Here is a 15747-nt window from a genome sequence, read left to right on the forward strand (position 1 = left end):
TCCATAACTGACAGAGTGGCTTTTAAAATATGAAAGTCATCTTGTCATTCTCCTATTTAAATGCCTCTACTCCTAGAAAATACAGCAACTCTCCTCTGTATAGCCCTGACTACCTCTTCACCCTCATCTCCCTGCAGGATCTGTTACAAATCCTCCATTCTCTACCACAGGCTTCTAGGTGAGGCTGCCTCCAATTTCTGGCCCCAGAGGTGGGACACATGACTAGATTAAACCACCAGCAGTCTCCACCTCTGTGGCCCCAGTCATTGGCTCAAGCCCAAACCAGAGCCAATGAAATGCAATGCTGGGTTTTTGAGATATAAGAACCTCAGACCTCTTCTTCGCACAGGATGTGAAGGAAGCAGGAACAGAGATTGGAACTGCTGCATCTTGTAACCAAGGGGAGACTTAGAATGCAGCCATCACTGGGAAAAAAGGAAAACATTATCCTGGTGACAACTTTTGAGACCTGGATCAAACCCTTTCCGGAACTATATAGCCTTTGGCCATCTTTTAAAAATTTAATGTAAGCCAATACACAGCTCCCCTGCTTTATGGTAGATACATCGGTGCATGGTAGATGCACCTGACAGTGGCAACTTAAGCCTACCCTGAGAATGACCCTGTGAAACAGATGCATCTGAATGTGTGTTTAGAGTTCTGAGCTAAGGAATCCCAGAGTGGCCAACCCAGAGATTCATTCCTTATCTATGACAAACATCTGAGCCCCCCAGCCCGGCTACAATTCCTTACACGGGATCCAGGCCCATTTGAGGGGTTAAATGAAGTTTGTCAAGTGGAGGTTGTTAAGGGGAGGGTGTTAAGTGAAAATGCTATGTAAACGGCATGGTTTTGCTGAGGCTGGTGCCATCTCTCTGGGAGTCGATAGGAGTTTGACACAACACCTCCTTACCCACTTCATTTTCTATTCTTAAGACAGTTTGAGCTGGGCTTTGTGTTGTTGCAAACCAAACTCCCTACTCATTACCCTTGAAGCCAATGTTTCCCAAATTTTGCTGAACATTAGAATCACCTGGAGAGCTTTTACATCCCTCCGCCATGTCAATTAAGTCATAATACCTTGGGGTGGGAGGCAGGAATTGGTAGTTTTGAAAGATCTCAGGTGATTCCAATGCATGGTGAAATTCGGGAACCACCACTATGAGCAAAGGGAGCTGCTTCCTCTGGGCTTCCCTGGCCCCCTGCCCACCGATTTACCAGAGCTCTTCTTACACTCTACTGCAGGCCTGCCTCCCCTTTTGGACTCCGAGCATCTCAATGGCAGACTCATGTCTCTCTCTTGTCTTGCACATGGTAGACCTCCAATAAGTGTTAAACAATGAAGAAATGAGTGAATCAATAAATGAGACAGGTCCATGCAACGTTCTTGTGTACTTTTTCATTCAAGTACCTTGTAATGGGCATAAGGCATAAGGTGGGGAAAAAGGTCTAAGAGCGTACCTTTGCCCAAATCCTGGTGATCCAGGGCAAATACTCTGCTGTTCAGTGCCTCCTTGTCCTCGTCCATAAAATGTAAATAATAGCACTTACATCACAGTGATGTTGTCAGGCTTCCATAAGTCAATACATGTAAAATTCTTAGAACATTGTTTGCTATGTAGCAAGCAATGAGATGGTAGAGACTGAGTATAGCTGGCTCCTTGCAGAATCGCTTATGACTGGAAAGGGACACAGTGTGGGAAGAAGCAGAATGAAGAGTAGTTTGCAGTATTTTCATTTTTAGGCTGCAAGCCTTGAGCATGTTTAGAAGCTAAAAGGAAGAGCCCGGTGAAAGGGGGAAACAGGTGTGGAGAGAAGCAGATTCAATACCCAAAAGAGCCAGACCTGCAGTAGATGGGGAGATGGGTCTGGAGCAGAGAGGACTGGATGAACCAAGGACCAGAGGGGTGTGGAAGCCTCAAGATAACAGGAATCACAGAGAAGACAGATGCACAATATTCACACCTGTGTGTGCTCTGGGAGTTGCTTTGCTTCTCGTGCAGTTTTTTAAGTTAGGTGGATTTCATTAAGGTGGCTGTGAGTTTACTGCACTGGAGTGGAGAACAAATTACTGCTTGGTGGCAGAACAAAAGACTTGTGAAGTTCTGCTGGACTTGCCCTGCCCACAATGCCGACAGCACACAACCAGGTGCTTTCAGAGCCCCTGAATAGAGCCTGGTATTTGGACCCAGGCCAGGTGAAGGGCTTACTGTTTCGTATTATTCATCACAGAGCATTTCCATCTATTTTAAAGGAACTCTTCCTGCCTGAGGAGAGAGGAAAGCACTTCTCTATGAAGAACACAACTGTATAACAAGATTCGTTGTCATGGAGCTTTACCTGCAGAGTGTTTGTTATTCAAAGCTTATGTGCTTATAAGTTTGTCAGCAGAATGGTTAGAGGCCTCTTTACTATTTTAGATAGTAAGTTTCCAGCCAAGGATGTCCTTGAACACTCCTCCACCCGTCCCTGCTCTGTCTCCTTATCTGTAAAAGAAGGGCATGGGCCTGCCTGCTTCCTTCCTCCCTCCCTTCCATCAACATGTATTTGTTTGAGCTCCTATCATAAGCAGGGAACAATGTAGGTGCTCTGGAGAGACAAAATAAAAGATAAATTAAAAAAAACCTGATTCAGCGCTTGTCCCTCCCTCAGAGAATTTGCAGTTTTGCAGGGAAATTATAACCAAAGTCACTCTGTTGTAGCTGAGTTTTTTTCTTTTCCCTTTTTTTTTTTTTTTAAGTTTCGCTCTTTTGCCCAGGCTAGAGTATAGTGGCATGATCTCAGCTCACTGCAACCTCCACCTACTGAGTTCAAGCGATTCTCCTGCCTCACCCTCCCAAGTAGCTGGGACTACAGGTGTCCACCACCATGCCTGGCTAATTTTTTTTCTTTTTTTTAAAGTAGAGACGTGGTTTCACCATGTTGGCCAGGCTGGTCCTGAACTCCAACCTTGTAATCCGTCCGCCTTGGCCTCCCAAAATGCTGTGATCAGAGGTGTGCGCCACCGCGCCCAGCTGTAGCTGAGTTTTTCATCACTTCTCATTTAAATCCACTTTCAGTGGATTCCTAGTCCATCGCTCTGACTTCACTCATTTTTCTGCCCACTACCTGCCAGAAGGATCTTTCTGAATCACTTGTTCCGTGTGAATGCTGCCCTCCAGCCCACAACATGACAGACAGTTCGTTTTCTTTACTCACGTGCCGCTTTCCTCATCCTTCAAGCCCAATGCCATGCTTTCTCGGTACTCACACTCTCAGCAGAATGGATTGCTCCTTCCTCCTGCGCTGTCCCTAGCCTTTGAAAGCACATCCCCGTTTGAGCATTTGTCACAGTGTGATCATGTACCTGCCTCCTAGACTGGGGAGGACTGGACCTTCATTAGTCTTGGTACCTCAGTGCATGACCCTTAGTGAGTGATGAATTAATGATTGTGAAGTCATTGAGTGTCATATGTGAGAAATAGACAAAAACACCCCTCCTTTTCCCCTCCCAAGCCACAATCAGGCTATTGGGGGAATCCTGCAGACCAGGGACATGGGGGATTTTTTTTCCTTAATATTTCATTTTCTCTTCTTTCTTTTTTTTTTGGCGATGAGGTCTCACTATGTTGCCCAGGCTAATCTTGAACTCCTGACCTCAAGTGATTCCCCCCACCTCAGCCTTGGAAAATGTTAGGATTACAGGCGTGAGCCACCATGCCTGGCCATGCTAATATTTCAAACAAAAGGAAACAAAGTATGACATCGCAAATGCTCATGCGCCCACCATCCAGCTTTCATGAATCTTCTCCATTTGCCATATCTGCTTCAAATATTTTCTTCCTTTAAAGACATAAACATAGTTAATGCATACTCTGTGTCCCACAGGGATCCATTCCCTTTCTTGGAATTTGGTGTTCATCATTCTAATGCATGTTTTTATGTACTTACTACAAAGGCATATGTTTCTAAACAATGTTTTATACTTTTAAAAATGTTTTTAAACACCTTACCTTCATGAAGACTCCTGTGCGTGACATTACAATTTGTTTTTCCTGTCAATGTTATCCAGATACAGGTGAGCTTCTTTCTGTTCCCTATCTTCTGCTCCATTGTCTGTTTGTCTATTTGTGAGATGATTCTTTAACATCAGTGCCTTTATAATGTATTTTAATAGCTGGCAAGCTAAGTCTCTCCTCCTTGTTCAAAGACATTTAAGCTATTCTCTGACCTCTCTCTTCCATATGAATTTTAGAATTAGCTTGTAAAAGTTTGTGAAATTCCTTATTGAAGTAGGCATTTCATTCAATGTATGTATTACTTTAAGAGGAATCCCCATCTTTATGGTACTGAGTCTTCCCCTCCATGCACCTGGTAAGGCTCTCCAGCTATCAAGACCTTTTGTGTGGGATGTGGCAGTGCACCCCAGGGCATCATTCCCAAGGCATCCCCAGCAGCAGAACAAAGAGCCTCTGAGAGACTTCTCACTGCGTGTGAGCAGAGACTAGCCAGCACTCCCCATCTCCCCATCTCCCCAGCTACTGTGGAGCCTAGCCACAGGTACCAACTGCCAAGGTGAGACCAACCCAGAGATGGCAAATAAGCTGAACGCACGACTTCTGTCGCCTCCAAATTCCACTTGTGGCAGATACTGCTAATCCACCCTAGTGCCCTCTTCCTCCAGACCCAAAGGCTTCAGCCTCCTTTCTCACATGACACTTCAGGCAGCCCCCTAAATGAGTCAGGCACACCAAGTGAAACCTCTGTGAACCCAGCCTAAATCTCACCAAGCAGACAGGCATTTTCTGGGACCCTATGACAACCCATTACTGGTGGCTCTGAGGGGACTTCATGGACCTGCACAGGGCTCTGAGCCCACCCTGTTCCACAGGCACACATGCAGGCCTGTGAGACGCATACTCCCCTCACCATTTTAAAGATTGCTCCCCCAGGGAGAAACAACTGATTTCAGGCAAACCAATGAGCTGAAAAGACTAAATGGGGCAATATTTTGCTGGGGGAACTGGTGTTGACTTTTCCTTCCAGCCACTAGACTACTGTGTGTTTTTCAATGTGCAGAAGGCCTTCACAGCTGGTGCCTGAATGCCTGGTGGTAGATGCTATTTATGTCTCCTTCCACCTCTTTTGGAAACAAATAATTACCATGTATTACAACAAAGATCACAACAGAGGTCTGTTTAGGGATCTCTGCCTTGCTCCCTTCTGTACCTTTTGTCCCAGCACCCAGTAGACACTTACCACATCCTGAAACAGATTAGAGCTCAGCAATGTTTGATGAGTGTCATGTGTCAAGCCTTAGGTTAAATGATACTTTGTCCTACTTTGCACCACAGTGGTGGGTAAAATCTCCATTTTGCAGGTGAGAAACAAAGGCTCAGGGAGCTAAAGTGACTCCTCCAGTCAGGGCTATGTAGCTAGTCAATGACAGGATTGTGAACCAAGATCTACCCACCTGTGACGGTGGAATCTAAGTTCAGTGCCACCTGCTCATTGCTGCCTGCTCTGGAAGGGAGAAGAGAAGGGAGGAAGGGAAGGAAAGGAAGAGGAGACACAGGGGCAGGGAGAGACCATGGAAGGAAGAGAGGGAAAGGAGAAAGTTGAGAAAGAGGGGAAGGGAGAGAAGAGGGCGTGAGGGAAGCTGGTGGTGGTGAAGGCTCCAAACCTGCCCTCCTCTTCCCTCTCCCAGAGTCTGTGTCCTGGGGGAGGTCCTATGAGTCTAGAGGCCCATTCCAGACTAATCTTGTATTTCCCTTGCAGTAAGAAGAGGAGGAAGAGGAGGAAGGTTAGAAATCCTCTCTAAAGAGGACATGGTTCTTGGAGGCCTGATTTGTATTGGGAAGAATCCTGAAACTAATCACTGAGGGAGCACTACCCCCTTATGATGGGGACAGAAAAGCCACAGCAACCCTATGGCCTCTAGTTTTGGAGATGGACTCAGCTAAAGACCAAAGGAAGCACCAGAAAGATGAACTGAAGAGTTTAATTTGGTGAAACATAAATAAAAATGAAAACCTCTCTAGAATATAGAAACTATCTCTAGAAGGCTGGGTGTCATGGCTCATGCCTATAATCCCAGCATTTTGGGAGGCTGAGGCAGGTGGATGACCTGAGGTCAGGAGTTTGAGACCTGCCTGGGCAATATGGCAAAACCTCCTCTCTGCCAAAAATACAAAAAAATTAGCCAGGTGTGGTGGTGTGCAACTGTTGTCCCAGCTACTCGAGAAGCTGAAGTGGAAGAATTGCTTGAGCCTGGGAGGCAGAGGTTGTAGTGAGCCAAGATTGCGCCACTACACTCCAACCTGGGTGAAAAAAAAAAAGAAACTGTCTCTAGGGGTGGAGCTCTGGGGAATGTTTTCTCTGTTCAAATGTTCTACCAAGCAGATGTATTACAGTGGATGTGATTCCCTTTATTTTGCTTGATTTGCTGGACATCGTTCAAAGGTCATCCCCACGTGTCAGTGGACAGATAGGAAGGAGAGTGTGTGCACTGAGGGCGTGGCTGTGGGCCCTGCAGGGGAGGCACTGCAGGGAGGGGCTGGCACTTCTGTGGGCTCAGATGCTCAGGTGAATTGCCCATTACCTAAGGTGCATTGCTAGGGCATTCAGCCAGGAAGGAACCACTCTGGACTTGCAACTTCACTTTCCCCCCTCCCTCTCTCCTGTTCCCAACCCCAACCCGGGCTCCTTCTTTTTTTTTTTTTTTTTTTTTTAGACAGAGTCTTACCAGACCGGAAGTGCAGTGGCGCGATCTCTGCTCACTGCAACCTCCGCCTCCACAGGGGCTCCTTCTGATAACTACTGAAGGAATTCTATGAGGCTATCTCTTCCCCAAGCTCTCTGGGGAATGGGCTTAATTAAAAATCAGTCCAGTTTGCCCCTCAGTAGGAAACAGGGCAGACAGGATGTTGGTACCAAAGCAAGCCAAAAACCTAGTCAGTATGGGAGGCATCTGCCTTCTTCCTATCGTAACCCTCTGGGTTCAGCTCTGAGACATGCCGGGACAGGAGTAGCGGGGGCCAAGGGCCCTCAGGGGGGTTAACATACTGGCTGCTGACCTGGCAGGGGCTCTCAGGCAGGTGGGCAGGGCTCTGACAGGAAGAGGCTCTGACAGGAAGAGTCTCTGACTTTTGCCGAAGATACTTGTTTTCAGGTGGGTGACAGCATCTAGCTTCTGAAGGAACTTCCTGTTGGAACTTCCTGTTGGAAACAGGAAGTGGTTTTGGATTCAGGAACAGGGTGTGGTCTAAAAGGAAAAATGCTACGGGAAGTTGGCAACACCATAGAATCTCAGCTGGATGGGGTTGAGGGGACTTGTCACTCACTGGAAAACCTGGGGCAGAAGCTCAGTTACCCAGATTGCACTGGGGAAAGGCTGGAGCTGAGAACAGAGATGGAGGCCCAAGGCGGGGAGCCTCCTCAAGGAAACTTGGGTCATAAACACAGATCTTCTTTCTTTTTAATTATTTTTCAATTTTTTTAGTTTTACTTTAAGTTCCAGGATACATGTGCAGAATGTGCAGGTTTGTTACATAGGTAAACACGTGCCATGGTTGTTTGCTACACCTATCAACCCATCACCTAGGTATTAAGCCCAGCATGCATTAGCTATTTGACTTGATGCTCTCCTTCCCCCTGCCCCTGCCACAGGCCCCCAGTGTGTGTTGTTCCCCTGTGTCCGTGTGTTCCCATTGTTTGGCTTCCACTTTTGATTGAGAACATGCGATGAGCACAGATCTTAACCCTTTCTCTCCCACTACCCAGATGGGGTTCCCACTACAAGGCCAGGTCTAATTTCAGCAGCTCCTGGGCCTGGGTGAAGCTAAATAAGACAGCTGAAGATCTCTAGCTCCTGTGGGTAGGCCTGGCTGGGGAGAGCAGAAATTGATACCTTTAGTCTCACTGTGTGAGTAATAAGGTGAGAATCTCAACTTGAACCTGTGAACAATCTATTTTTTTCCTCCACAGCACCTAGTACTAGCAAAGCACTTGGCTTGCATTGCCTGGATCCACTCACTAATGAAATCAGACAATTGTATTTCCTCATACCCATGCTGAAGAATCATTAGAAAAATGTGAAAGAGGAAACCAAGACACAGCGAGGTGAAGGGTACAAGCTCATTCATACCAGGGCCTTCCCACCACTCCTGGCCCTTGAGGCAATGATCACTGGTCAGTCACTGCATTCTTTCCTCCTGAGCCAAGAGCTGGTGACAAAGCTCAGGAGGGCCCTGCAGGCCTTTCTCCCCAGCTGCTCAGTGTTTGCCATTCCCTGTGTATTATGAAGTGGGTAGGCAGGGAGGCTGGATGGAAAGCAGTGCTGCAAGGAAGAGGGAACCCTGAAAAATAAAAATGTCTGTCTGTTACTCATTGCTTCAATAATGCTATGCAACTGTGGCAGACTGTATTTTCCAAAGACGGCCCCAACAATATCTCCCATCCCATATTCTCTTTTGAAATGTGACCTTGCTATTTCCCTATCAATAAGTGACATCTGTGTTTCCAAGGGTCGATGCTGTGATTGTTTTGACCAATAGAATAGAAAGGAAGTGATGCCATGCCAGTGCTGCCACAACTCTTACCTGGCCTAGCATCCTCTTCCTGCCTTGTGGAACCCAGCACCACGATATGAAAATCTCTTGCCCATGCAGAGGCCATGTGCAGTCAACAGCCCAGCTGAGTCCAGCATGACAGCTGGCATCCAGTGCCAGCCACCTGGGTGAGCTATCCCAGGCACCCAATCAAGCTGAACCTTTCAGATACCTGCAGCCCCAGTCGACATCTGACTGTAATCATCTGAAAGCCCCCAGGTGGGAATTGCCCCAGTGAGACTAGTCAATGCATAGAACCTTGGGAGATTGTAATAAATGAGTATGTAATACACTGTTTTAAATCACTAAGTTTTGGGGTGGTGTGTTACTCTACAATAAGTACTAGAACAGAAATAGACTACCCCAAAACATATACCTTAAAACAACATGTATTCTTTCTCGTGAGTCTAGTTGCTCATGCACCTCGGGTCTGCTGGCAGGTTGGCTGGAGGCTGGCTGGCCTGGGGTGGCCTCTGCTGGGACAACTCAGCTCTGCTCTGTGGGATCTTTCATTTCCCATAGGCCAGCCCCAGCTTGTTCTCATGGCAGCAGGAGGGGTTTAAGAGAGACAGAAGACACAAGGCTTCTTAAGACCTAAGCGTGGAGCTGGCACACTGTCACTTTCAATAAACATTGTTTAAAGGAAATTTCAAGGCCAACCCATATTCAAAGGGTGGGGAAATGGATTCTGTCTCTTGATGGGAGGAGCTACACAGTCACATTGTAGAGGGTGTGGATTGAGGATGCAGAGGGTGTGGACTTGAAGGGATGGAGGATTGTGGCTGTTTTTGCAATCAGTCTATCACAATAACTAATGAGGACATTAAGAAGTTTGCTAGGAGCCATGTGTGGTGGCATGCCTCTGTCATCCCAGCTACTTGGGAGGCTGAGGCAGGAGGATTGCTTGAGCCCAGGAGTTTGAGGCTGCAGTGAGCCATGATCATGCCACTGCACTCCAGCCTAAGTGACAGGAGGATGCTGTCTTTAAAAAAAAAAAGAAGAAGAAGAAGAGGAAGAAGTTAGCTGGGCAGTGTGAATTACAACTTCCTGCTTTGTTTTGACTGACATCATTAGTTAAGCCTCCATTGCTCAGGGTTCCTTTCACTGTTTTAGCTTTCCAGCCTCTGTGGAGAAAGGAAAGACAGAAGGAAACTGTGAGGAGTTGTGTTTGGGTGGCCAGCCAAACTTGCCAAGTGCTCCAGTCCTGTGGCTTTCAACAGTGCTGGGCAACGCCCTGGTGCACTGTGGCAGTTTCTCAGGGCTACCACACGGGAAATGGTTGAGTATAAGCGTGAGAAAACCTGAGTCCCCACCTTAACCAGGACAGCACTGTTCTTCCCTTGTGATTTCCTTTGCAGAAAGGTTATGCAGCTTTGAAAAATAAAAAGATTTCAAATCCAGTGAACTAGTCTAACCTCTCAATCTTATAGAAAAGGAACCAGTCTTAGTGAAACGGAATGTTTATTCTACATTACTCTGCCACTGAGTGTCTTGGCTGGTGTCAGACTCCAGGCTGCTGACATGCCATCCTACCTGAGCTCATTCTTCTGCCTGACTTACCCCTCCCCTCACTGGGTTCGAGATGACAGCAGATTGCCGAAGCCCAGAGAACAGGAGATAACTGAGGAACATCAGAAGGGATGTCCCTGACCTGTCACTGCTCCAATTCTCTACTTTCCCACCATGGTCCATAGTCCTTGAACCCTGAGCCTCAGCCACCGCCATTCTGCACATACACACCCTTACATGATGATCCTGACAAGGTTTGGTCCCCAGAACCACAGACAATTCCAGGCATCATATTGGCAGGCAGGCTGAGCTGGCTGGTCAACCCCCGGGTGGAGCAGGGCACACTTAGGGGAGCTGATCCTGCAAGGGTAGATGGAGCTCCATCTGGGAGAAAAACTCATTTCCCAAGAGAAGGCTTGGTCTTGCTTGAAGCCTGTGATCTCCTCATTCTCCTCCAGGTTCGTTCTCCTCCCAGTTTGTTAATTCTATTTCTTCCCAAGTTCATTTTTTTAGGACACAGGCTATTTATAGCTCCTCCTAAGTCCTTTCCAGTCTGTTTCCTGTTCAAGTATACTGCATTAGTCACCAGAGAGTGTCTCAAGCAATCTCTGTGTGTCCCTGCCTGATCCCAACCACAGGGAATACAGGGATGCTGGTCAGACTCAGGGCGGATCCCCTTGGAAAGATGGGAAGCAGGAGGCAGGATGCTGGCTAAGGGACTCATGAGGGCAGAAGGAGAATCTCTTATTCCCCCTCCTCTGTGGCATCAAGCCCTGAGTCCTTCCTGGAGTTTATCTAGTCCTTAGAGACACAGAAACTGCAGCAGCACCTCCATTTGGCTGCATATTTTTGCCATTACTTGATGACCTATTTGCATGCAGCTCCTTGCAGAGAATTTCCTCTCAAGCCATATAGGGTGATTTCATTGCACCACATGAAGCTTTTATTTGCAGTCAGTGATCAAGGCTCCTTCCTGACTTCCTCCTGCCAGTCCCACATCCCTCCTGTCCACTGTGACCTGCCTAGGCTTCTCTGAGTTCCCTGCAAGCTTGGTTCTCTCCAAGTGTGGTTGGTCCAGGAAATTGCCAGCTTCATCTGAGGAGTGGGTGCTGGAGATCCAAGCTGGCTTTTTGTATCAGCAGGATGCAAACACTGCCCGGCAGCCCTGGCCACCTTGAGGGCTTCGATCAGCCTCCACAAATCCCTAGCAAAGGAGTTGAGTGCAGGGTTTCTGACCCTGAGCTTGCTGACCCTGAACTTTCTGGGGACAAAGGAGAGAAAGGTGGGGGGAAGTCCGAGGTTCTGTTTGCACAACTAGTCATTAGACAGCCTACATCCCAGAAACCAACATTTTCCCAAACTGTAGTCTCAGTACTCCCCAGCCCCAAACAAAGGGACTTAATGTCCCTTGAACAAAGCTTCTGAGGGCCTCAGAGATAACTTGCTCTAGGCTCTTCTTAAGGGGCAATGACCTCCTTAGTCCCACCCTCAGTGTTGCCCAACTCAAAGCAGCAAGGGACAGCTGATCCCCACTGGTCACTGGGCACCTGCTTTATGCCAGGCTGCCTGCCGGGTGCTTCAGAAACAAGCCCTCTGAACCCTCCGAAATAGTCTTGATGAGAAGGTGCCTGAGCTAAACGCAATCTTCCTGTCTCAGTCAGAGAGCTGGCATGCACACCAGCACCCTGAGCGGAGGAGGTGGAGGAAATCGGGCATGCAATGTGGATGCCAGGTTCCAGCCCAGGCCCAGGCATCCCAGGGCTACTCCTGAGCTGTGATGCACACCGACAATCTGGCACAACTATTTTTACTTCCACTTGGTTTCCAACTGAGGAAATCATGACAGACTGTCTCCCCACATAGCACACTCAATTACATCCTTGGGAGCACAAAAGCCCAGAAGATGCCATCGGGGATAGCTGAGTCAGGTGCAGGCAAGGATGAGTTTGCTTCTGACAGTGCTGGAGGTCTCAGGACTGATCCCCAGGGGATGGGGCATCCAGGAGAAGGGTGGTCACATGAGCACCAAACAGAGACTTCTTTTCTGGGACCACAATGGTAAATTTGGAAGTGGAAAGAAAGTGGAGGGTGACACTGACATCCAACCTCCTCTTAAAACAAGGCTGCCTCCAACTTCTACTTTTTAGATTATGGAAATGAATGCACATGCAGAAAAGTGCATAGAAAATTATACATTCTAATAAATAACTATAAAGCAAACACCGATGTCCTCACTACTCATGTCAAGACATAAATCATTGGTTGGGTGCAGTGGTTCACCGCTGCAATCCCAGCACTTTGGGAGGCTGAGATGGGCGAATCACCTGAGGTCAGGAGTTTGAGACCAGCTTGGCCAACAGGGTGAAACCCCATCTCTACTAAAAATACAAAAAATTAGCCGGGTGTCATGGCACATGCCTGTAATCCCAGCTACTCGGGAGACTGAGGCAGGAGAATTGCTTGAACCCGGGAGGTGGAGGTTGCAGTGAGCTGAGATTGCGCCATTGCACTCCAGCCTGGGTGACAGAGTGAGACTCCGTTTCAAAAAAGAAAAAAGAAAGACATAAATCATTGCCAGCACCCCAAACTCCTTGCGTGGCCCTATCTGATCACACTCATCCCCTGTCCCTTAGAATTTGTGGTGTCTCCTTCTTTTGCCTTTAGTTTTACCACCTGAGTTTGCATCCCTAAAGAAAATAGTTTCATTTTACCTATTTTGAGCTTTACATGAATAGAATCACATTATGGAGTTTATGGGGTTTCTCCATATCTGGCTTTTTTTGCTCAATTGTGTCTATGAGATTCATCCATGTTGTTGTGGTAGCTGTAGTGAATTAATTTTCATGGCTGTATAGTATTCCACTGGCTAAATATGCCATATTTATTCATCCATACTACTATTGATGAACATTTGGGTTGTTTCCAGGTTTTAAATACTGTGATGCTGCAATAAGTATTCTTGGTATGCATATCCTGAAGCAAATATGCACATATTTCCCCAGGGTTTATACCTAAGAGTGGAATTGCTAGGTCACAGGATGTGTTTCTTCACCCTTACCAGATAACAACACATTGTTTTCCAAGTTGTGGTGCCTTTGCTCTCTTTGTTAGACAACTGCAACAGATACTTTGGGAAGGAGACCACAGGTCCAGAATTGCTCAACCTGCAGAGATACTTCAGGTGGAAAAACTTCTCCAGAGAAATTAATCTGTATGTGCCTTTGTTTCTCTCTCTTCTCACTGCCTGTCCCTGCGTCATTGTTCCAGACTCTGCTACCGCAGTCCTCCATAACTGAGCCCAGTACTCCCTGACCTCAGGTTCAGTTCATTGTGGTTTCCAGACTCAATTGGTTAAGGACATGGTGAACAGTTGTCATGTGAAGATTAGTCCGGGGTAGTGGGACCCCAGCCATCAGACAAGAAGTCAGAGGAGAAGACTCAGGATGGGGGCTTGAGCAGAGCTGTTGGCAGGATAGCACTGCCAACTCTGGAACCTGAGGCATGATGGTTCTGCAGGACAGCCTGGGACAGCACAGGGAGGAGATATTAGGATGCTCACTAGGCCCGGAGACCTGGAATAGACCCCAAACTGCCTTCAGCACAGCACTTACAAATCTTTCTATCAAGACCAAAAACTCACATAAATAGTTTAACAAAAAAGGAGAATCTGTGGACTTGAAACAAAATATAATGATAGGCCTGCCTTTAAGAGAAGCTTGATCTAGAATCTCAAATGATATCATCAGACTCAGGTTCTTGGAATATCATGTCTCTGCTGTAGGAGAGTCAGCAATCACCAAGAAAAGGTAAGATGAAGATGCACAGAAAAGACGAGACCTTGGAACAGGAACGGACAGCAGCAGTCCTGTCATCAGCAGGATCTATAACTGGGGACAACTCAGAAAGTATCCCCCCATCTCTGGACATGGTGGGTGCCCCTGGTGGTCCTAGTACCTGGGGAACCACTCTCTTAGGCTTAGGGGTTGGCAGACACACACAACCCTATAAAGGCATGTTCACATCCTCAGATTCCTAAAACTGTTCATCTATAATTATTCTGAGCATTTGGAGAGGACTCCCAGAGAGGAAAAAAAAAAAAGGAATGTTCTTATTAAAGAAAAATTTTGAATATATTTTCTATACTAGAAATTGGAAACTGAGGTCTGATTTAAGATTTGGCGGTACTTCCAAATTGGGGAGGAAGTTTTATTGCTAAATGTTGTTAAAATTTCTGGAACATTTCTTTAGTGTATGAGATCAAAGGGACAGCATATTTGAACTCAGGGCTGTCTTGGAAAATCCTAGAAGTACAGCAGCTGCATTGATTTTAAATAGTATTTATTACATTTGTTTTTTTAATTAAAAATAAATAAATACCTCATGCATGTTATTTATAGAGAAAGGTAAAAAATGAGAAAAAATGAGAAAAAGCTAAATCCTCTTCCTTAGCCTCCCTTTCCACAGGGACCCACTAATCAGAGTTTCTTACTTTCTAAAAGATTATGTCTTTAGCCACCAGACCCGGAGCAAAGGAGGATTGGAGAATTGCTCTGTTAGAGGTCCCACCTGAATGAGGACAGATCCAAAACATTCCAGGCCCTCTGACGCCCTCCCAAGCATGCCTCCCTGCCCTGGCTCCAAGTGCAATCTTGCTAATGGACCTGGGCTGCCTCCCACTGCCCCCAGCAACTCACCAGGGCACCGCCTCTTGGGGAAGCTCACAGCAGAGGAATATTTACTCAATGAGAAAGCCCTAAAGGGAAGAATTTTCCCACTGATTACATGTCTGCTGCTTGAGAACATTCACTCTTATTTTTTCCGACAGTGATTCATCCAGGAATCATCAGAGACAGCCTGATGGGGATGATGGCATTGTTCCCTCCCAAGCTTTGATTAAGGTTATATAACTTTGTGTTGGTTTGTGCTTAGAAGCCTCATTTCCCCTTTGCCATTCAGCCCCAAAACTTAGGGCAGAAGACTGTATAGTGCCTGGGGTTTACGTTAGTACGAAATCTCTTTCACTAAGCATCAAGTCCTGTATCCATAAACATGCCTTTACATGATACTGGACATAATGACACAGAACCTGAAGAAAAGGACAAGGCACTTGATAATTTTTATTTATTTATTTATTTATTTATTTATTTATTTATTTATTTATTCATCACATATGTAGTGACTGAGAATTTGCCAATTACCAGGAACTGCCCTAGATGTTTTTATGTGTTTTTACACAACACTTTTATGTGAGGCCTTAAAAGATAGACACTTTCATGTCCTTTGCCTACTTTTTAATGGGATTTTTTTTTTTTTTTTTTTTTTTTTGTAAATGTGTTTAATTTCCTTGTAGATTCTGGATATTAGACCTTTTTCAGATGGATAGATTGCAAAATTTTTCTCCCATTCTGTAGGTTGCCTTTTCACCCTGATGGTAGTTTCTTTTGCTTTCAGAAGCTCTTTAGTTTAATTAGATCCCATTTGTCAATTTTTGCTTTCATTGCAATTGCTTTTGGCGATTTTGTCATGAAAGTTTTGCCCGTGCCTCTGTCCTGAATGGTATTGACATGCACAGACACTTCTCAAAAGAAAACATTCATGTGGCCAACAAACATTATAAAAAAAAAAACTCAACATCACTGATCATTAGAGA

This window comes from Piliocolobus tephrosceles, chromosome 13 (genome assembly GCF_002776525.5).
Source record: "Piliocolobus tephrosceles isolate RC106 chromosome 13, ASM277652v3, whole genome shotgun sequence".
Classification (NCBI taxonomy): domain Eukaryota; kingdom Metazoa; phylum Chordata; class Mammalia; order Primates; family Cercopithecidae; genus Piliocolobus; species Piliocolobus tephrosceles.